At 36.5% G+C, this 25,385-nt stretch overlaps 1 protein-coding gene across 1 annotated transcript in view; it reads right to left on the reverse strand.

Moving 5' to 3' along the window:
- Window positions 1–24,804, reverse strand: part of LOC134750398 (homeobox protein abdominal-B) — a 130,760-nt gene extending 105,956 nt beyond the window's left edge. Inside the window, exon 1 of the mRNA XM_063685579.1 lies at window positions 24,507–24,804. The gene's annotated coding sequence lies outside the window, so the exon portion shown is untranslated. The remainder of the gene's footprint in view (window positions 1–24,506) is intronic.
- Between the last annotated feature and the right edge of the window lie 581 nt (window positions 24,805–25,385).

Raw genomic sequence — 25,385 nt, forward strand, 5'->3', positions numbered from 1 at the left:
CAACGTTGTTTCCATACTTTTGGCCTGGGGTGTACAAATCTTCATATTAACCTTAGTACCTGTTAGAGTTTTAACTCCATTATTTACTTGTAAAAGTACAAATTAAGTAAGTTTAAGCATTTCAAACCATAGTTTATTTTTGATAATTAAATATTTAGATAGAAGTAGATAACTAATAAGGTCAATAGGAACTAGGTACAAGTATTTGTGGCTTTTAGAGATCAGATCAGAGAAGGGTACTTATGCACTTGGAGCATAAAGGCCCTTTATGCATGGAACGCCACATTTGTCTATCTATCATTTGGAAGTGAGTAGCCACATCGGGTACCTATAGTTATAAAATACTACAAACTGCAATAGAGCTTTCCATAAAATTTTTCGTTATCTTACTTTCCTAGAAAATATGCAAACAAAAGTATAACGAGGCTCCTATCTTTTGAAATAATCAGAATTTAGCGAGACGTCACGTCCCCTCCCGGCGGGCACGTAAAGGCCAAGGAAAATGTAAGAAAAGTCTCTCCCTCTGATAGCACACTTTTATTACTGCACGTGACGCCGGAAGGCTTTGTATTCTCTTAGGTGCACGGTTTGTACGTATTTTATGCTTGGTAAGATACGTAAAGAATTAAATACGTGGAGTCAAATATAGGTATACCTACCTAGTCTACCTACCTCCTCCTAAAGCGCAAGTTCTGCCAAGTCTGCAAGCGCAAATTATCTCAATTACCTCATCTCGTCTCTGCTCCACTGATTACAGTCGAAGGCAAAAATATCGATCCAGACAAATGGCTCAAAAATATGTGAACACGACTTCATTGTCTAAGGTACACATATTTTGGGAATGTATATATATTTATGTCCTTGACTGTTTTTACTTAGGAATGGTGTCAATGTTGATACCATAAATGAATTCAGCACCCCCGATTTATACGAAAACGTTACCAAACCCGGCCTAGCAGCTTTACTGATGTAGATAATCAAGATAAAAATGAGAGCCCTAAATAAACCTTCAAGAGCGGATATCTCAAAAACTATGCAAGATATCGAAAAACTTGACTGAATAAAACTTGTAACAAATTAAATTTCTTTTCATTTTGTATAAGTGGCCAAGTCGCTCAGACGCATAGTTTCCGAGATATAATCGAAAAACCTAAAAATGGAACGTTCAAACCCCCCTCTCCCCCCCAGCACCAGGGTTACGGCCGGGGACTTTTGATATGTTCATCTCCTAACTAGTCCAAACAAAGCTACGAAGTTAAAAATTGTGTTCCTTGCATTTCCCTCTATACCTTCTTATTGCTTGGCCTATCCGCTCACTTCCGCCTCAGTAGAAAGGCAGCCTAAAGTACCTCTCATCTCTGTAGTTATTTTTGACCATAACGAAATTACAAAATTAAGACTCCTGCAATTTTTGCATTAACGGGTCCATTTTTTCCTCACATTCATTAATAATACGAAGTCCCTAACTGTAGCACGGGTGTGTGGCGTTCGTCGCCCTCGTTGTAAAAATATCCCTCGGCGCTGGCGCAGCACGCACTATATTTATATCCACCTAAGTACAATAGGAACTTGGACGGACGAAGTTGGAAAGTAGGTACGCAAGCGAAAGCCTGGGGTAGGTACTTACCTATTGAGAACGAACTCGGAAACCTATTTTTGTATAAAGATTATTCTTAATCCTACACTATGTTTTGAATAACAACGGAACCAAAGCTGGCGTAAGTCAATGAAAATATCAAACTATAACAAAAAAGTTACGATATTTGGCACGTAACTACCTAACTGAAAAAAAAAAAGATCCACATCTTGAAAATGTATGGATCTACAGACCTTGCCTAGAGACAGTATGGAAAATGTCTAAATTATATCAAAAATGCCTATTTATTTTAGTAGCCTACGTACCTCTAATATCAGGAGTGAGCTCAACACAATCTTCTCCACAAGTATTTTTTCATAATCTTCTAGACGTTAAGATTAGGTATAGGCAAAGAGAATAAATATATAGGATATTAGTGGGGTAGGTCAGTACTATGACAGTTCATAGTAAATTTTGTAGTCACAGTAAATTTACTGCCATCATCAAAAAATGTATACATATATATATATATATATATAAATGTTTTTTTTATTTGTATTTATTATTTTTATATGATTTTGACCCATGTTCTTTCACTGATGTGTGTTAAAATTGTTAAATAACAAACGAAACCGTCAACGCCATCTAGCCGTGAATAGGCCAAAGGTGTTAATTGGTGGTAGCGCCATCTGTGCGAGAAATGTATTTGAGTCTATAGATGCAAAAACGTTTCTTAGTTCATATGTACCCCATATCCGTGTACCTAAAGTAATTTTATGCGTAACAAAATGTCATCCCTCGGGAGGGCCGCGCGGTGCCTGGCAGTGCGGTGTTATGGCGTTATTCATAACGCGCGTAAAACCGACCCTCCGGCCCTTTCTTACCTGCAGATAAGCAATAGTTTCTGGCAAGATACTCTAAAAAAACGACAAGTAGGTAAATCTTAATAGTGTAGATATTAACGAAAGTAGTTCAGACTACGATTTTGTTAGCTTTTATGCATGGTTTACATAATATATGAGTTTTTTCATTTAAAATGCTTCTTACAAGTTATTGTGACCCAAAGGGTCCATTTAATATTTATCCACAGTTTCGGTGCTGATTTAAATGCGGATTACTGTAAAATCTAAATTTTGACTCTGAAGGCTCGGGGATGAGTTTATTTTATCTTGGAATAAGATTTTCCTATGGCTAGTATTAGGCAGGGAATTCAAAACAGTAGGTCCAATACAAACCATCATGTTGTTAAAACTTTAAAAAATCCTTCGGCGTTATGTTTTTTTTCCAGAATGGCAGTTTTACTATCTAGTAGTTATTAACAAAATAGGTACAAACCTACTTATGTATTTAACACACATATTTAAGTCAGTAATAAATCAAATGTAGATATTTAAGTTAAGATACATATTAGTTGAAATGAAATAGAATTACCGCACCCGACGGCGCCGCGCTCTACGCTGCCGTCGCTACGCGCTACGCCTACGGCCGCTTATTTCGTATCACCACAACACTAGATAGCGTTTTCTACCTAATTAATTGTATTTTAATATTAGAAAACTTGTTAAAAGTTTATAAAATTGCAATGTACACCTATATTATTTATTAAGTAATTTTAATAAATTTCTTAACGTATTTTATTGTGAGGTAAGTTATTGTTTATAAAAGGTGCTCTTTTAAAGCTCTTAATTCATGTAATCGAAAAAAAATCAACCTAAAAAATACTGTCGTCTGAACATGTGATTTGTTACACGTCATTTTTATTTTTGGTATTCCTTAGAGATAAGATTATAAACTTAAAACGGTTTAATTACCTACTTCAAATCTGCAATACAGAGAATGAAATTTATTAATTATATAGACATGATACGTACCTAATTCTTAATGACTTACTTTACTACCTACCTGGTACCATCAGCCGCAAAAGTGCATGGAGAAATTATGAATGAATTCCATTCATAATTTCACCATGCACTCGCAACTCACTGTACAAAGAGTTAACAAAGATAATTAGGTAAGTACAAACCAATACTTTGAGTTCAATCAATTTATTACTTAAATCCATAATAGCTGGAAAGCTTTTATCTGTCTACGTGATAATTTATTTATGAATTTTATGATAATGAAATGCGTCAATAAGTAAGTATTTAGGTATATGCTCGCTGATTTATAGTTAATTTGGAGACCTCTTGCTTGAATAGGCAGGAAGGACATTTTGGACGAGAATCGTCACTTTCTAATAATACCTAAATGTTTCGAATTTAAAGGCACTTCACATGCATTAAAAATATTTCTAATCGGGCATTTACCTAAGTACCTGGAATAAGTTGTAGATATGTATTACATTTATTGACTGCTTACGTAGGTAGATACTTAATATAAACCTAGACATATTAGGTATAGGTAGTTAGGCAATTATTGGTTAATTCCGTTACAAACTAAAATAAAATTACTGAGGTAGTTCATACATACCTACCTACCTAAGTACATATTAATAATTCGCTGTGTTTGGAAGTCACTGACTCGCTGTACCTACATAAAGTATGGAAGTACCTACTAGAGACACAGATTATATAATAGTGCTAGAGACCGAACTAATACCTACCTGACAATGATAAGCCGACACTGAAGGTAACGTAGGTAAGTACCTATATTTTATATTCTTTATTGCATTGTGCTCCGCATACAATGGACGCTCATCCAATGTCATCCATCGTAGATAGCCGGGGATAAATATCCCATTGTAAAATAAATTGCATGAAATTAACGCCATCTCTAGAACTGGATATGAATTGAAGGCAACTTGAAAGGCCAATGCCTAAATATAATCTTGATGTTCTTGAATTCCATTTAAATTGTATTAGCTCGTGCGTACTCACTTCCGCTAATACGAAACTGCGTGTGTGCGAGCGCGATGCGCTGTAAATTTGATTTAAGAATTATAATTTGGATTAGATTAAGGGACCCAGAATGCAGATCGTGGACTACGCATGCGTCGCTAAAAATGGCCGCCGATCGATAGAGCAAACCACCCTGCACCCTCCCCAGCTTCGTGACGTTGACGTATTCGGAGAACCAAGCGATTATAACCTGTGCTGGTTGGAGTTAAGGACTAGGGAAACAAATTGGAGAGATAAATCTTTACAGCGATAGGTATGTAGCGTACCTTTTTGTAAGATAGCACATTTATGTGTAGGTGGATAGCGTTGATGCAAAGATTGCGATATGTTAATACTTATTTGGGTAGGTACCTTATTGTGAGTACCTACTATCTAAAACTACGAACTAAAACAACAAAATAGATTTAAGAAATTTTTAAAATTCCCCGAAAATATAGCAACTAGGTATACCTACCGATCATTTAAGCTAGCTACCCTAAATATTTTAGAGAACATGTGTCAGATTCCGTCCAATTATAGGAGTTGCCAACTTTGAAATGCGAAAAAAAAATTCTTAGGTAAAGTACACTTACTTAAATGTACCTACATAAGTCGTTTTTTAGGGTTCCGTACTTAAAAGGCTAAAAACGGGACCCTATAAGTTACTAAGACTCCGCTGTCTGTCTGTCTGTCACCAAGCTGTATTTCATGAACCCTAGCAAGCAGCTGAAATTTTCACAGATGATGTATTTCTATTGCCGCTATAACAACAAATACTAAAAACAGAACAAAATAAATATTTAAGTGGGGCTCCCATATAACAAACGTGATTTTTTTGCCGTTTTTGAGCGTAATGGTACGGGCCCATTCGTGCGCGAGTCCGACTTGCACTTGGCCGGTTTTAGTTGGTTTTATAGCTTCTGCCCGCGACTTCGACTGTGTAGGTATAATGATTATTTTCGTGATATACCTAACCTATGTACTTCCTCCTTTCCTCGTCCTTAATTGGAATCGGTCCAAAATCAATTGTACAAAATACCATTTTATTCACACACCGTTGGCAAAGGAGTGGACGTTAACTAACTGCCTGCTTTAATAGGGGATACAGACATATTAAGAGGAAAACAAATAAAAAATAAAACAAATATATTTAGTAGATATATTTAAATAAAATCACCATACTAAATATTCGTCTATCTATTATTTTTATTATACTTCTAAGTATACATAAGTACGTACTAAAACTATTACTTAAAATAGTTAGAACAGTTAAGTAATAACCTTACCATGAACCTTTCCCGCCTAAACTTTTTTTTCTTGGTTTTATGACCTCTGAAAGGCACGGATGCGAAGCTACAACTAATATATAATTATGTTTTATTTTTAATTCGCTACTTGCGAAATATCATTTTTATGTAGATAGATCTATTGTTCAGATAATTAGGTACACATTTCAAAGAGTGGGGGCAACTATTGGGATAGTTTTACTTTTAGCCTATCTACAATTGTAATTATACCCGAAGTAGGTAGGTATAAGGTACCTATGCAAAATATATAGTAGATGCCATTTTTAAATAAGTAACATTATGATCTAATTACCTTCTTACAGTTTTGCAATTGAACTTACCTTGATTATGGTCATTATAAAAATGATAAAAGGCAAACTCCGATTCCCATTGAAATGACTCATAAATCTCATAATAGGCCTACCCTATTTTTAGGGTTTCGTAGTTAGCTGGAAACCTTATAGTTTCGCCATGATGTCTGTCTGTCCGAGGCTTTGCTCCGTGATCGTTAGTGCTAGAAAGCTGCAATTTGGCATGGATACATAAATCATGCATTGCGACAGAATGGTAAAATAAAAACCTAAAAAAAATGGTTCAGGGTACCTCCCATACAAATTGTTTTTTTTTTTGGCCGTGGCCCCCCAAATATGTGGCCCCCCTAACTTTTGAACCATGGGTCCAAAACATGAAAAAAATCGTGAAACAAAAGCTTAATAAATACTTTCGATGAAAGCTATAGCGAACATGATCGGTCTTATTTTCTGAATAAAAAGACGTACAAAGCGCTGCAAAAAGGTATACCTACTCCCTTATGCTTGAATGATGCTAATATCCCCGTTTGGCTTATTCTGACAGAATGGTAACTACGAAACCCTACACTAAGCATGGCCCGACATGCTCTTGGCCGATTATTTTTAATCCTTGAGACTGCATTGATCTCAATGATCGATGGTCAATCCAATATAGGCTAAACTTATTTACATAAGTATGTTTTATTATTATTATTCCTTATTATTGTCATTCCGGTAGATGTATTAACATTGATATTACAGAATATTTAACACGAATTTGAGCATTTTAAATTACTAGCGCCATCTACCACGCGTTAAACGCATTAATTGCTCCTGTGACAAACATGGACCTACATGGACCCTTACGGTGCGGTAAACTTTTATACCGGACGGAAGCGGCAGATGTCGCTTTAAACGAAAACTAGGTTTTGACAAGTTTAAAAATACTGTAAATGCCAGCGTAAATGTAAACAAATCAATATATTTTTTAAGTTATCTGTATTACTTATTATAACTGTGTTTTTATGTTTACCTAATTTACCTATAAGGTAAAATCCTAATAACCATCTACACGACAGAGAAATTTAAAAAACATAAAGTCAACACTTGAAATCCAAGTCAAAAGCAAAGTCCCAAATGGAAATGGAACTAGAATCCTTTGTACATATTGCGCCATCTATTAATAAGTAACGACATCTTATGCGGTTGTGACTAACAAAGCGGTGACATCTATCGAAGCTCTTATGAACTTCTTTGTATTGTCAGAAAGTTTTGGTTCTTTGAAAGCTCGAAGCCAGTAAGTTTCGAAGATAACTATGCTAAACAAGTGTAGATGTCATTGTTTCCTTGGATAAAATTATAAAAGTTAACAAATTGAATAGGGAGGAATATTACAATTTTACTTGCATAGTTTACAATTTATTAGCAACCTTACCTGTTTAGATCTGTTTCAATCATTAATTAAGTATTTTATGATGAAAACCACAGACCATTATTATTTATTAGGCACAACCTACTTATTTAATATTAATACTACATATTAGCTTGTTATAGTGTCATACCTATATATAATTTTATATTTGTAAGTAAAATAACTAGCAAAAATAAATTAAATACGCTAATGCTAAACTAAAACGTAATAATTAAAATAATGAAGCATTCCAAGAATCTGAGACCCATCTTTTTAAAATTCAAGTTCCTAAGGCCATTGTCAGTCGCGTCACGCTATTGGTCGGAATTCGGCGCCATTTGCAAAGGGCCGGACATCTCGGGCCACGCCCCCGAATCCTGTTCAACGATCCCGCCTCTGCTGCTGCCATCTTTGCAGACAACCAATCAGGCGCGGGGAGGGGCGGAGTAAAATCAAATTGATGGACTGGAAGATTGGCAGTTCCGATACCCGGAATGATGAAGTGGGTGCCTTGGACAGGTTTCTTGAATTAACAAGATGGCAGTGTTTTTGTGTTCTGCTAATTATGTTGATATTATTTATATTCAATTTGTGATATGACTATAAAAATAGGCAGGGCCGGATTTAGTATGGAGGCCCGGTGAAACAAAGGAGTGGAGGCCTCCTGGCCCCAAATTATTTTTCCTATCCTTTCCTAATTCTTTATTGTGGGGGCCCCTCTTGTGGAGATCCGGGGCAGTTGCCCCGGTTGCCCTCCCCTAAATCCGGCCCTGAAAATAGGTACTACGACTGGCTTCTGTCCTCCACTTTGTCTGTAAAAGTAGTTTTAGTTCAAGGGAAGAAAAGCTACCCCTAGTACCTAGCTGTAATATTTTATTAGGTAGGTACCTACGCATATTTATACCTATAGATAGGTGGATATTTAATTATTAATATTAAGTACATTTAGTACCTATACCTACCTATACCTACCTTTAAATTTAGGGGAAGGTGTTTAAGGGTACGAGTAACCAGAAGAAAAGTAAGGGTTAGATATGAACCTAAACCAGTAAGGAGCACTTGCACCATCCCACTAACCCGGGGTTAACTGGTTAAACCGTTAACCCAGTGTCAAATTGTACTCGTAACCGTGGTAACTCCAGGTTTAATCGGTTAACCCGGGTGATTCCGCTAGTTTCCGTCCTGCAGCTTTAGTTTTCGTCACTTATTGAAATGAAAATACCTACCTATTTAGTAAATTAAAGTTAACACTAGGTACATAAGGTATAATAATCATTATAATTTCAGCGTTCTTAAGATTTTCAAACTTATTGAGGTAATAGGTTTGTACCTACCTTACTTACTTAATCTAATAACATTTAGATAAAGCTCAATGTTACCTAAAATTCGTTTTCCTTCACCAAAAATCACCTTGATAAACTACTTAGGTACATGTAGGTACATGTAGGGTCATAAATAATAATAATAATTATTTATTTATTTATTTCAGGCAAAGCCCATAAAAGTGTTAGTAATAATACATAAGGTAATCACGGTCTATATCCCGGTCAATATAAGTCTAATGTAGGTACCTATTGTTTATTTAATTACCCAGGTTACCTACTTATCCAAATGTAGGTAATTTTGATTTGTCAAAATAGAAATTCATAATAGGTAAGTACCTACAATGAAATGGAAGACCTTTTTAAAATAGGCCTCTACCCTTTATGCCCGGTCGCGTCTACCCGCATTACCGTTGTGGGACTTGTGTGGAAAGCGGGAGTGGGTATTTTATTGTATAAAAAGAATATTAGATAATAGGTGCTGTACAAGGTCCTTAAACGATATTCTGCTTAGGTATATCAGAAAAAAATACTATCGAGTTACAGAGAAAGCACAAAATATTGATAGGGCGTCCTTATCGTTAGCAGTCGCATTGCACCTGCTCACCATATAGGTACCCAACCTAAAAGTAAAATATTTTTTTCTAGGTATCTACATAACTCCTCGCGCCTACTTTTTTTAAATTTGTTGCCCTTTTTTACTGACAAGGTTGCTGTGCTAGAGTAGGTATAAATAAATTCAGAGCACAAGTCGCTTTTTTATCGTTTAAATTGCTTTGCATTCTGATTAAAACGATACTTAAACTGTTTATTTTTCATAAGGAACAAGAATTACAATATTCTTAGCTCTAATCTTATATTTTTAAGACTAATAAAACTAAGTACCTATACTTACACAAGTTCACTCACACATTTACCTTAAACTTTCCCGCGATTTTCACACATTACCCAGGCACCTAATCTACGCAATTACACATATATTAAAGTTTTTTCTCATAAAAAACTTAATATATATAAAAAAAAAATTATACAAAGCAAATGAATGTTTCCAATAGAAAATCCTTTCTCGACTTTTATATGAAATTGCTGTTGTCATTAACAGCTGTTTAAATATCACCATCTTTGTAGCGCCCCACCACACCGCACCGCTTTCAACGATCACGCACACTACTACAAACATATACCTACACATATACCTACCTACACATAGGCAAAGATAGATATAACTCCGTAATAGATGTATACAGTCTAAGGAAAATACGTGCCTCGAAAATCAAGAAAATTTGATTCTCGTTCAGAGGGCGCTACTAGCTTTGGCTTACTGTCGTATAGATGGCATTGACGGTTTCGTTTGTTATTTAACAATTTTAACGCATATCAGTGAAAGAACACAAAATCATAAAAATAATTAATGCAAATAAAAAAAATCATTTATCCATATTTAACCCTTTACCTACGGGTGTCAACCAGAGTTGCCAGTAAGGCAACACCGCTGCAGTACGGGTGTCAACTATAGTTGATCGAAGATAGGTTCATGTTCAATATTTATTTTAATCGAAACGAGACCTTGTGTCTTGGTAATAGCGGTCATATTATGTATTGGGATTATAATAGGTGCAAAGAAAAAAATATCATAATATTTCGTTAGATGGCTCTGACATAAACATATTTTTAAAATTACCGCATTTTTGCTGTCAACTGGGGTTGACACCCGTACTGCAGAAGCGCAAATAATTGAACTCAATATGGCGGATCTAGTGTTGTTTTATATTTCATCGACTTGTTGTAGGAGTGAGACGTGTGGGTGATTTGAATGTATTTTTTTTTTATTAAAAACATAACTTGCTAAGCTTATATCCCGTACTTATAGAAATATCGTCAATTGTGTCGATATGCGCACATCACTATTGTTCATCAGTAGCAGAAATCTGTTTCTGTGCAACATTTTAAGTGATTGATTTTTTGCAATATTTCAATAATCATCAGCATTTAAGTGTTTAGTTGTGTTACATATATAATAAACTAATACTTTAAACCTTAATCTTGAGAAATTCGCTAACAGTAACTTAAAATTCTTAAATTTCTTAGTGATTAATAATAAGCGTGAAATAAGAATTATTAGTGAATATAAATACACCAAGTGATTAGCTATTAATAAAACATATTATACATAATGTGTGTGTGAAATTTCAAGCACGTAGCTGTAGTACTTCAAAAGTTACAAGTAAGTGAAATTATGTCAAACCGCTGACTCTCGCCAATACATGCCCGTATTGAGCGGTGACTGGGTTTTCAAAGTCCCCGTAGGTAAAGGGTTAAATACATTTTATCGTATTTTTATAAATTTTTATTTTTAGTTTTAAAGTGTGTCGACAGATGGCAGTGAATTTACTGGGGTTACAAAATTTACTATGACCATAGAGTAACTTATACTAGAGCGGTACTGTCATAGTAAATTTTGTAACCCCAGTAAATTCACTGCCATCTGTCGACACACTTTAAAACTAAAAATGAAGATTTATAAAAATACGATAAAATGTATTTAAATATGGATAAATGATTTTTTTTATTTGCATTAATTATTTTTATGATTTTGACCCATGTTCTTTCACTGATATGCGTTAAAATTATAAATAACAAACGAAACCGTCAACGCCCTCTATACGAGTGTAGGCCAAAACTAGTGGCGCCCTCTGATCGAGAATCAAATTTTCGTGATTTTCGAGGCACGTTTTTTCCTTAGACTGTATCCATCTATTACGGAGGTTTATCTATCTTTGCTATGACAGTACCGCTCTAGTATAAGTTACTCTATGACATAGGTATAAAAATGTTACGCACACAGACAAAAAATATCTTTATGCCTACACATAACGCACACAAACAAATATTATGGGTTCGACAGCTGACGGGGGGCTCCGACATGGCTGAATTTATCGAAAGCGCCTTTCCGATATCGGATGTAGGAAGGCGCCTATGACAAAAACAGCTGCAGGAGAGTGCCATTGGCATTAAGCCTTTTTTGCGTTTATTTATCGTTATTAGTAATAATGATATTAATGATTTATTAAATACAGAGAAACACAGATATCTTACATTTTACTTCCTTCCGACATTCAACCGATATCGGATCGGAAAATGTGAAAACGCTCTTAGTGCTCGGCTAATACAGTCCTAAATATTTTAAGCAGTGTTTAATATTTACCTGAAGTAAATTGGTATGGTTAGTAATTGGTATTTTAAACAGCGTTAAATTATGAAATAAAGCTATGAAAACCATATTTGTTCCTGAGTCATGGACGTTTTCTATGTATTTAAGTATTTGTATAAGTATATCGTTGTCTAAGTACCTACCTACACCACAAGTCTTCTTGAGCTTACCGTGGGACTTAGCCAATTTGTGTAAGAATGTCCCTATAATATTTATTTAAAAAAATCGCGGTAACCGAAGACAATAGCGTTAAATTAAATCAATAAATAGGTAAGTAGAAGTGTTAAGTTACAAGTTAGGCTAGGTTAGTAGCGAGTTTACTTCTTAGTAGGGAGTAATTTGTGATAACCCGTCACCCGCGACTGGTTTAGTGTCCATTCGTACCGTTTACGAGAAACAACAACGTTAGGGCCGTTAACTCGATTTATGAACTCAAAACTTCATAACGCGGGAATTACTGGCCGTTTGGCTCAATGCGGTAATTTGTGTTCTTACACTACTAAGCAAGTGTTTAGTAAATCCAGTTGGAACAGAATCTACGGCACAGAATAAATAATAAATAGTAACTAGGTACAGAAGATTCACTCTCTAACAAAACGCGTCTATTACGACAGATATGACCGCTAGGTGGCGCAAGCGCGAACAGGCGTCCGTTCCGTAGCGGTGCGCGGCAAATACTATGGCTAGACACCAAAATTGGTGTGGGCCGCATGGTACCTACTTGTAGCGACTAGCGACCCGACGAAATCGCGAAGTGAGCCACGCCTGTCTATGGCTTTGGTTGTCTGAACTTGTAGGGTCATTGCGCTGGTTTGCCGTCAAACTACAGTTTTCGTCGATCTAACTGATTTGCTAAAAAATTGTGTACCTACAATTTGAATATCAACCTATGTTTCCGCACAAGTTTGGACTTATTGCAATCCATACCTAATATCTAAATAATAGATCTTTCTTAGAAAATTTCGCAAGTTGTAGGTTAGTGCATTTCAAAACAAAAGGTTGCTGCAATGTATTTGTGCATTTATGAAGTCATCGCGCCAGGAATAGAGACAGGAACCGTACGGACAGGAAAAGTTCATAAAAAGCTTGAGGAAAGGGGACGAACAGGCCCCAATTTCACCACGGTGACAGGTGCGACAATTGTCGAAATAACTATTACTGACGTCACACGCCTCCATAGGCTGCGGTAACCGCTTACCATCGAACGGGCTGTGTGCTTGTTTGCCACCAACATTTTAATAATAATAAAAAACTCCATTATATCGCCAATAAATAAGTACTTATTTTGCGATGCTAATGACAATCGTCACAAGAAACACGACAATTGTCGCATAATTCCGACACAGAACTTATTTCCTGTCAAGAATTACCGAAAATTCTTATAAATCTCATCATCGTCATAAACGTACCTGTTTTTTGCCGATATAATAAAGTTTTTCTAAATATTACAATGATGGTAAGCGGTAACCGTAGCCCATGGATGTGCCCTGTGACGTCAGCAACATTGATGTTTTACAATTGTCGGACCTGTCACCGTGGTGAAATTGGGGCCAGTTCTCCTTAGTCCATACGAACATAGTCCCCATCATTTTCCTCTCTGGATATTGACATTATAAAAAATATTTTTATAAAATTAGATGTTTCCCCCTTCGTTATATATTTTTTTCGATTTTTTTATTATTCTAACAGTACCATACAAATTTTTAGAAGCTCCTAACTCTTATAATTAAATAAGTGTTCCGTTTGGCAAAACAAGAATTTGCACGGATCACTAAAAATCGAAAAAACCAACGAAGGGGATAGCTATGGTCAATATTCACAAACTTACGAATTTTACTAAATATTACATTATAGGTACGTTTTTAGGGTTCCGTACCAAAAAGATACAAAAGGTACCTTATGGTGCGACTCTGTCCGTCTGTCTGTCTGTCTGTCACATTGCTAAATATCTAGAGAACTACTGAAGCTATCGATTTGAAATTGAAATAGTTATGAACAGCGCTAAACATAACACACTGGAAGTGTAAATTTTTTTATTTCATTTTTATTAATTATGAAAAATGCCCAATATAAATAGGGGGCAAAAAGTCAAAGTCTAGTGTAGTTACTAGGTCGAGTGGGATATCATTTGAAAGAGCTCGAATTGCCATTCCCCCCCCCCCCCCTACCCTTATCTCCGAAGTTTACCAAGTATTTTTTTACATAATAATAACATTATCATAAATATTACACGAAAAATATAATCACACCTCTATCTTAAAAACTTTTGTTTTCAATTATCAAAAAACATTTTCTAATTTAATTTGCAATTTAAGCCCATTTGCGGGTATTTGTTATACTTGAAATGTCTATATAAGATTACACTAAAAATACCTTGTTTCAAATAAAACAAAAATTGCTGAAATCGGTTTCTTCTTCTTCTTCCTTGGTCCCTCATTGCTGAGGATCGCGACCATGTATGCTCCGTCTCCATAGTGTGCGGTCGTAAGCCATATGGGTCACGCGCTGCATGTTGCCGCCAACCACCCCCTTCACACCATCAGACCATCTCGTGGGGGCTTTTCCTCGCCCGCGCTTGCCATCTAATAAATTTCTAACTGAATTATATTCTTCACTTTGAATTATATTCTTCATGATACTGTGTCCCCTGTACTGATAGCTATGCTATGTACGTGTATAATAGTTAAGTGTTTCTTAGTTTTAATTTAGTTTTAAGTGTCCATTGTATACCCGAATTGGGTTACCGTTGAAACTCACATGTATCACACCACATAACACCTCTGTAACACGGTTGTACAATAAAAAAATATCTTATCTTATCTTATCTATTCGACCCAAGATAATCTGCCTTTCTAGGTCATGCTTCTTAGACCGCATGATATGTCCAAAAAAGCTGAGTGCGCGTTCTTGACATATTGTAGAGAGCCGTGTGGTGATTTTCAGCTCCTCTAGGATGGACTGGACTTATTGGTTCTCATAGCCGTCCAGGGTATGCGTCAGAGTCTTCGCCAACACCACATCTCAAAAGCGTCGATTTTTGCCCTGTCGCGATTTTTCAAACTCCATGTTTCGGCACCGTATACGAAAATCGAGAATACCAGAGATCGAGTCAAGCGCACCTTGGTTGAACGACGAATGCTTCTGTTCCTCCAGATCTTGTCGAGGTTCGCCATAGCACTTTTGGCCATACCAGATCTACGGCGTATTTCGTCAGCGCAGCCACCGTCACAGGTTATCAGCGACCCGAGATACACAAAGTCACTCACTTTTTCATATTTCCTGAGTGCATCGGTGATGGGAAGTAGATTGGCTCGGTCTATCACCATTACTTTCGTTTTGGAATGGTTAATCTTAAGACCAAGCCTAGCACTCTCAACCTAAATTTTCTTCAGATGGGTTGCCATCTCCTCTTCGCTTGATGCCACTATCGTCGTATCGTCTGCGTATCTCAGATTGCTGACCCTGCGTCCACCCGTCCAATGACTTCGTCATAATATGTTCGCCGTACAAATTAAAAAGTTTCGGCGACAGAATGCAGCTTTGACGAACGCCTCGTTCGGTGTGGAAATTATTGGATTTTTCATTTTCCAGTTTCACGGAGCTCGAACCATCGAGGTACAAATTCTGCACCAAAAAAGTAAGGTGTTCAGGCACGCCCATCTCGATCATCACATCTAACATCGTACTTCACTTCACGCAGTCAAACGTCTTAGCGTAATCAATGAAGCACAATACCAGTGGCTTGTTAAACTCACGAAATCGGTTTACATGATAAAAAATTAAATATCCTTGAAAAATTAACATACATACAGATCGCCCAAATTAGTTCGCCAATTTGCCGATAGATGGCGCTGTACACAATTACGCTTAGTATACTTCTGGTCAAGTCTTTCGTGATTCTATTTACATGAGAAAATTGAAAGTTTGTACGGAACCCTCGGTGCGCGAGTTAAACGAACTCGCACTTGACCGGTTTTTTATTATAGGTAGTAGGTAAGTAAGTACTAATTATACCTACCTACCTACAATTGGTTAGAGTCTACAATTGGTAATAAGAGCTTTTCTTCATAAAGTTATTAAGTTTCTCGATAAATATAGGTAGGAATTAATCTACCTACTCGTACCTAACTTATGTAATAAAATGTTGAGTGAAAGCGAATAATTAAGTAATTTCCTTTTTCCTGTCTTCTCTATGTGAAGTACTCTAAAGTTAAAAGCTATCAGAAATCAGAAAACATGTGATTGTGATTGTGAGATAAACTTTTTAATATACCTACGTAGATACGCTTTCCCGTATTTACTTATAGGTATTTTTTGTCTTTCGGCATGCCATGTATAAAATATTTATTTTTCTGAATTAACCTACTTATCTATTTATCTTAGTACCCTTAGGAGCATTCGTCCACACGTACCTACCAGACGTGAGCCTATTTTTTAAATAACTAAGAACCTTCTGATAAAGATGCCGAAATTCGGCACGATAATTATTGCATAATAACCTAGCTATTTAATTCAGAGGTATATTCTATAGATAAATATATGTATGCAGGTTAAGATATCTGTCATATAAATGAGTTGAGACATCTTCTGACTGTAAATGATCCACATTATCATATTGCATATCATGATACATTTGATTAAAAGATAATTAATTAGTTAAAATTTTCTTATTTTTCACGATAAATGGTCACCCTATGACTTTTGACATACGCTGTGTGGAAAGCGACAAGACGTCACATTGAGTAGGGTGACCAAAATGTATGCAAAACAACTTTTTTTTACTTGTCATCTGAAAATAATCATCATTATTGGTGATTAAACAATAATTAACAACATCATTAGGCTCATCTTTAAATTCTGTATGATGTCTTGTTCTCTTGCTACACGACCCCGAAATCAGCCTGCATAACATCAGCTTTGGTCTGTCTGACTGTATGTCTGATAAACCTCAGTGGCAGCGCTAGTAATGGAACGAGTAAAAAAGCATTTTGAATTTCTTTAAAACCTGTTCGACGCATGCGCAGACAGCGGCCGCAGCTAATTTCCCGCTTAGTTAACTTTACGGCGCGCGCTGATTGGATATTGATTAGAAACCGTTTCACTTGTACGGGCGGCGGTTTTCAGTGTTGCTATATATTCAGGTTTATCTGTAATATAGGTATTTAAGGCCACGGATACTTGATTATCACAGTTTTTTTCACGTACACGTTAATCTGTTTTATATAACATGATGCAGGGAAATAACTAAAACCGGGATTTCATCAAATCCATAAAGAATTTTAGGTATTGTCAAATTGCAAGGATTTCAAAATGTACGCGCGATCTCTGGATCGGTTTAGTGAAATGAGCATGTTAAGCATAGGTATCTACTATCATAGAGTAACTTATACTAGAGCGGTACTGTCATAGTAAATTTTGTAACCCCAGTAAATTCACTGCCATCTGTCGACACACTTTAAAACTAAAAATTAAGATTTATAAAAATACGATAGAATGTATTTAAATATAGATAAATGATTTTTTTTATTTGCATTAATTATTTTTATGATTTTGACCCATGTTCTTTCACTGATATGCGTTAAAATTGTTAAATAACAAACGAAACCGTCAACGCCATCTATACGACTGTAGGCCAAAACTAGTAGCGCCCTCTGAACGAGAATCAAATTTTCTTGATTTTCGAGGCACGTTTTTTCCTTAGACTGTATCCATCTATTACAGAGTTATATCTATCTTTGCTACTATAAAATGAGTACCAATGATATCTAATCGAAGGACCATGGCGTCAATCTGTCACTCTCACAAGACACCTTTGTCTGTGTAGAACACATGCACATTCCACAGCCTTTATCATTGCATATACATCACAATAAGTATACATTTAGACACCTACATAAAAATAGTAATTGTCACCAATAAAATTCGAGATTGATTCTTTTCATACAAGTTTTGGGTAGATATAGTTTGTCAAGGGACTGTCTCACTTCGGGCGTAGACGGAGAGAGTCATACTGTCTTTGCCTTGGGTGCTGGCGCCCAGAAGAAGGGGATGAGTGTAGTTTTTTTTGTTCTTATTTACTGTCAAGATTTGCTTGACTAACTATATCTGATATAGATATTAATATTTTAGCAATTTGTTTTATTTCAAATGGCAACACTGTCGGTTTCAGAAAGGTAGGTCTATTGCACAGGTGCCAGCGCAGATTTACACTCACTACAGGACTGATTACTCGTAGATGGTTTTGATTTACACAACGCCGACGCTCAGCCGGTATTAAAACGGGGTGTAGGTATAAATATTATATCTTGCTGGTATACTTTAAAAAAATAAACATACTTATGGCATAAATATAGGCTTACAAATAATTAAAAAAAAAAAATTAATGACAGGTACGTTACCTACCAAGAAAAGGGTAAAAAATCATTCTTGTTCGGTTACCAGTAGGTATTCTAAAACGAATCTAGAAGTCAATATTTATCAACAGTCCACACAACTACAAATATAAACTCCATCACTAAAATCTACCTATTCACGACCACGATTCGCCAAATGAATGACACCCGTAAACGGTGCGTAAACGTATAATGGTCGGTTCACCCACGTGCGCCGAAAACTAACATTGGCACCTTTATTTCAAAAGCCATTTGAATCAAAATAAAACAATTTACAGTTTTATAAACGCAATAAGTATTAAGTAACATAAAAGTAGACACCCAAGTAGTGGATTAGAGCTATCTTTAGTCAGTTGTGCAACATTGAAGCAGTAAAATTAATAGGCATGGAGGTCAAGTTTTGAGTTGAATGAATCGAGTCAAGCTTTACGATTTGTTGTTACGTTAAACGGGCTTTACATGAACATAGCTAGCTATTGAGCCCCTTATTTAAGTTGTAATAAAAGTGTAATGCTGCTGGAGTTGAGTATTTTCTCCAATAAACCATACCAGCAGAACTCTACTATTTCGCAAAGTATGCAGTAATCACAATCAGTAATAAATATAGGTAGTAGAGATTTTAGTGACCCTGCCTACTTGCCTAGGAAGCAAGAGGTCCCGGGTTCAAATTCTGGAAGCGCATTTAGTAGTAGTAAATCACTTTATTGTACAAAAAAATATTGTTAACATGAAATTCATATAAATTTAGGCATTTATTTGTGTGTTCGTCACAGATATTTGTTCTTGATCTATGGATGTTTTCTAGTTATGTAAGTATGTATTAATCAATAGCTATCTGTGTCCAGTAGGTACCCACAAAACAAGCATTGCTAAACTAACCTACTGTGTAGGTCGATTTGTTTAAGATTTTCTTATCCTATAATAATAATTGTAATTGGCTCACTCTTTCTATGTCATTACCTAACTTACCTACCTAGCGACGAGGCGGGCGGCGCGGGCAGTGCACGACGTACAACCGCCGCGGACACTCGTGCCTGAGGATGGATTCCCAAAGAATCCGAAACATGTCGCCAAAAGCGACTAAAAATAATAGTGAGTAAAAACCGTACTGATAAATATTACCTAACTTGTTACTCTAGCTGTATGTTTTCCTAACAAATAAAATAAAATAATATTTATTTATTTAGATATTAAATCGTGCCGGCTTGTCAGCTAAACTAGTCTAGTGCCCGTAACATGAGGCACTGACAGTGTCAAAACTAACATATACACTAACGTCTACGTAATTTACTTTCTATCAAGACATCTCGCTCGCACTAATATGCGAGTACGAGCGAGATGCATAGAAAGTAAGTTACGTTCTCGATAGCGTTTATGTCAGTGCCAAACTGGTGGTAGCCACATAGGTACCTGCATGGGTCATACACATTTTATAATATGCTTTACTCGTACGTATTTCCTGCAGACTAAAGCTTATTTTTACGCTGTACCCTAAGCATAGCCTTAAGAGCGTTTTCACGTTGTCCGATCCGATATCGGATGTAGGATCCTACATCTGCGTAATCAGGCCGCGGGGGCGCGCCCGGGCGCCGTCTTTATTGCGGTCACGCACACTACAACAAGCATTATGCCTACACATAACGCACACAAACAAATATTATGGGTTCGACAGCTGACGGGGGGCTCCGACATGGCTGAATTTATCGAAAGCGCCTTTCTGATATCGGATGTCGGAAGGCGCCTATGATAAAAACAGCTGCAGGAGAGTGCCATTGGCATTAAATTGAATTAAATAATCATTTATTTCCAATCATTAAGTCCGCCTTTTTTGCGTTACCTATTTATCGTTTTTTTAGTAATAATGATTTAAGAAATGTATAAATAAATACAGAGAAACACATAATTATATCTTACATTTTACTTCCTTCCGACATCCGATATCGGATCGGACAATGTGAAAACGCTCTAACAGGCGGGAATAGGTACATTACATATGTATACCAGGGTCCTTATACTCTTACTGTACTCTCCACAGAAGTGACCTTTTCCTAATGTGTTTGCCCAACGTTCACCTACCTAGAAATATTTTTAGAAGGCACGAGTTTATTGACCTTTACTGTGCACGAGTTGCCGTCTCTGGTGAATACATTCAGCAGTAACTGCAATTTAGCCTAGTTTTACCGTGTTTATATAACTAATTGAATTTTGGTACCAGGTAATCATACTTAATCTTAATCATAATATTATTATTCAAAATAGACTCATGCTGCAGGCTGCAGGTAAGGAACTTACATAATTTTCAATAATAAACTAATGTAAAATATATATAGGTAGATATAACTAGGTACCAAACCTAGGTAACTATAAGTGGCGAAGCGTTGTGAAAATTAAATCCGAAGGCAACACAATGGGATGCAAGGTCCATGGACGCGTCAACCCCGGGAGCTATCTAGTGGTTATACCAGTAATAACAACAATCAATAATTTAATCACTTAGCTTCCTACCCAATCCTCTACAACCTACTACCAAGTGCGAACTAACTGTAATTAACTTGCACTTGGTAATAAATCTTTTTTATTATTCTTAGTTGCTGCATAGATTACCCATAGGAATGCAATAAATTCCTGCCTACAATAAAGCGAATGCAGTTTAAATATGTAGTCAAAGATACGTCAGCCATAATTAATATAATTTTAGCTAATTAGTAGGTAAGTAATTACTTATTTAGGAACGCTCGTACACGCGACAGAATTGAAGTTCATTCAGTCAAATCATTGCCTTTTTCAGGTTAGCTGTCAAATTTTGCAGTCGATTATTTTCATACAACGTAAAACACGCAGGCACTATAGTACAAAATATAGATAGTGCGAACTTCTTAGGCGTAACTGTAGACTCGCACCTAAACTGGAAATATCATATTGAAAAATTAAATAAAAGAATATCCAGCCAGTGTTATGCTCTTTCCGTTTTATCTAGTACTTGCTCAGAAGAGTCAGAAGACATAGTACAAAAAGCCTATTATGGAAATGTTTACCCTCTTTTAAATTATGGTGTTATTTACTGGGGAAATTCTGTCAATGTAAAAACAACTTTTAAGTTACAGAAGAAATGTATACGCATTATATCTTACAAAACAATACCCCCTGTGACCTTGGGAGGGGAACTTCTCAAGGTCACTAAAACGTTCAAATACCTTGGTCACTGGGTTACCGAGGACCTCAAGGATGACCTCGACATAGAGAGGGAGCGTAGAGCGTTGGCCGTGCGCGGAAATATGCTGGCGCGCAGGTTTGCTAGGTGTAATAAAGACGTGAAAAAGACACTGTTTAAGGCATTCTGCCAATCTTTTTATACCTGCAGCCTGTGGGGCGGCTATACGCAGCGAGCGTACAATGCTCTACGAATACAGTACAATAACGTTTTCAGGATGCTGATGGGACTGCCGCGTCACTGTAGTGCGTCCGGAATGTTCGCGGAGGCGCACACGGACGACTTTTTTGCGATTATACGCAACAGATCGGCGTCACTTATGCGGAGACTGTGTGGCAGTAACAATAGTATCCTGAAAACGTTGGCAGGTAAGATAGATGCACCATTACTCAAACACTGGAACAGTCTACACGTGGCCGCAACAGATGTTGAGAAATGGTGCATCTAGATTGCCTAGATTTTATACTAGCTGTTATTGTATTTTATTTTATAATTTATGTGTGTGTTTTGTGAATTGTAATTGTATGTCACTAACCTTATTTCATTCTAAGTTTTGTTGTATTTACTAACACTATATGGATCAAAATGATTCGAATCAAATAAATAATTGAATTGAATTGAATATATACCGCCTCTATCACAGGGAATCCCTCAGAAATATTTTCAAGGATAATAAATTCCTTACCTTAACTGGCCTCTACATCCTTGAGCTGTGTTCGTTTGTATCGTTCAATAAACATTATTTTAACTTCTGGTAAGCACGGCGTAATAACTTACGCCCTCAATATCAGTACAATATATTGCTCCCGAGGGTTAATAACACAACATATTGCAATAGTACATTTATCTCGGCCATCAAAATTTTCAACCATTTACCCAATAGTCTTAAGATGTTAAGCGGACAGTCATTTAAACGACAGCTAAAGCAGTGGCTAATAGATCATGTTTTTTATGATTTGAATGAGTACTTTTCATTTAAAACTGTATAATTTTAGATGTACTTATTATAAATTTAAGTGATGATGTATATAATATTGTAATTATGTAAAATATTGTATACCCGAAAAGGGTAGCCGTTGGTACTATGTATCATTTTAACATCATGTTTGACACGGTAAACAATAAACTTATTCTTCTTCTTCTTCTTCTTCTACAAGTATTTTCGTTTTCACAAATTGGTCATCACAAACATTTTTCAGCTAACACCGAAAACAAGTTTCAGCAATAAATCTTTTTTATGATTATTATAATGCTGTCTCAATTTATCAATGAAAATGAAAACATCATAGTTTCACACTGAGGCTCGGAACACCAGGCATGTGGACATCAAAGAGAGTTATTATTGGTATATCATGTTTTGGTTTGGATGACTCGTGGATAGAAATATAAATATTTACTTTTGCAAGTTTGTATTCATAACTAAGCTAGCTTTAGGTATACCTACCTATTAAAGATTATGATCTACATCCTTTATTTAAAACAAAACACTTAAAAAAACTTATACTTATACTTATTAAAGTAGAATGGCCCTTAAATGGGTCGTAGGTCCAGACCACCCCCATCAAAACAGGTAGGAAATGCATGCAAAATCAGGCGTCGCGTTGTTGACTGACGGCTGAGAGCGCGGAGGAGGCACTAAATTATAATTATAAGATTTATTTTATATGTATTTGAATTTATAAGTATGTAGGTAAGTTTACCTGTAGTTGAGAGTACTTACCTACTTGAAAGTTCATAATATACATTTGCTGCAAGCTGCAAGTCACTAGGTAATAGCTACTAGCTACTCATTACTATCAAAATGACTGTATACACATACGGGCCTGCTTAAAGGAAGTGCATGCAAATCAGGCGTTGATCGCACCGTCGGCCGAGCGCGGAGGCGTCGGGCGCGCAGGCATGTGAGGCATGTCACATGTTTGATGTCTGGCTCAACGCGATGTCAGGCGGGCGCCTTTTGATCTTTGTCTTGTTTTTTACGACGCGGTTTACTAAATTAATGAAAAGCCGGAAAAATCTAGGTGGATTTCTAAAAAATACTTGTGATGGCCGTGATATCGGTGCTTAAATTACGATTGTATTAACGTGCTGTAAGTTTATAATTTACGGATATACCTAGATACTTAATTTATAGGTAGGTAAAATCTGTAGGGACCTGATAAAAAACTTATCGTGTCGCGCCAAAGCTAATCGAAGTAGTTACCTGTGTGAATGAAGTGTTTCGGATAACGTTCCTTATTTGAAATTTCTAATAACTTAGATTTGCAAACTTATTATTAGCTGGAAAATTGCATTAATCCATTCCACTTATATTTAATTTCAAGAATACTAAAAATAAATAGTTGGCCGTTGGACGTTAAAAATGTAAGTAGGTAAGTATCTAGGTAATGGACACTTTATTTTATGAAACAAGAATAGAGAGGTACCTAACAGGCCTAACAGCAGACATACTTACTTACATTAAATAAGCTCCTAGTTAAAAAGTCAAGGTAGTTTCTGATATCTTCTTGTTATTAGATTACTTTCTAATCTGAACTACAAATGTAGGTAGATAGCGTAACAACCACAAGTACACTACTTTGCCTATTGCCACAATCTCTGACGCAGACGTATCTACTCAGACGATGCTTGAGAGTATAGTTAAGTACGTCATATTTTAGGTATTATATAATAGCGAATGACCGCAGCGTGACGTAGATAGTCGCAAGCCATTTCATGTTTCGCATTTTCAAAGACTGATTTAAATTAGAAATCCAAACGTGTAACGAACGCGCACAAAACAAAAAACGTACAACGCAAACAACTGTCAAAACGCAAACAAACGCAAACGACAGCCAAAGGGTTACCGACGCATTGTTTTCCAACAGCGTTTCACACTGTCACTGTTTGCCCCGCAAACGGCGCGGCAACGACTGAGCAATTATCACTTACCTGCGACACGCGATCACAACACACAGATTTATAGTCGATAAACTGGTATCATCACTTTTACTGTGTTGTAAATTAATTATGTGCACTAATAGTTTATGGTTTTGTCAGAGCAGCTGAACGGCGAGCTGCCGGCGCGGAGGCGAGCGACGTAGTGCGGCGAGCGCGGCGCGACTGGGCGGGCGGACCGCGGCCCGGGACGACTGCTTGGATAAGCGCGCGCCGCCTGCCTGCATGCTAGGGCTGATACTGCTGTGACGCGGCGCCATGTAGGGGCATAGGCCATGTGCGAATTGTGCTGTCATGTATCTTCAGTATCTTGCTATTTACAAGGTATGCCATTTGTTTCAGATAGATCTCGATCGTTCTTCTTACTTATTCATTAGGTAGTTAGCAGTACTAAGCTCTTTAAACGTAGGTAATAGGTGTTTTCTCAGAGTTATCCATATAAGGTTAGTTAAGATACGATTTTTTGTAGATTTGCAGAGGACTTACAGTAATTTTTTTATATATGTCTAGAAAATTAAGACTTAGATTTTATAAAAATGTGATAATTACCTAGAATTACGAGTAGAAATGGAACTACCTATAGGTAGGTATCTAACATTGCTAAACATAAAAAAGTCAAGTGTCCCTGTCCCATGTGCGCGGCAGCCCTATTGGTCCCTCATCTTTCATCTTATACATGGCAGTATAGTTATGGTAGGTATGTACCGTCGACTTGGGACGGAGACGAGGGAAATGTATCATCGACCCTTCGTGGAATGCACGCTTTTTCAACCCGACTCGATTGTCAAACTGATTCGCTCGAATATAAATAACGAAGATAAGGCAAACCACACTTAATTGCGGTTTTTATTTTATTTGCATGCTCAGATTTCT

Source organism: Cydia strobilella, chromosome 2 (assembly GCF_947568885.1).
Source record: "Cydia strobilella chromosome 2, ilCydStro3.1, whole genome shotgun sequence".
NCBI classification, from domain to species: domain Eukaryota; kingdom Metazoa; phylum Arthropoda; class Insecta; order Lepidoptera; family Tortricidae; genus Cydia; species Cydia strobilella.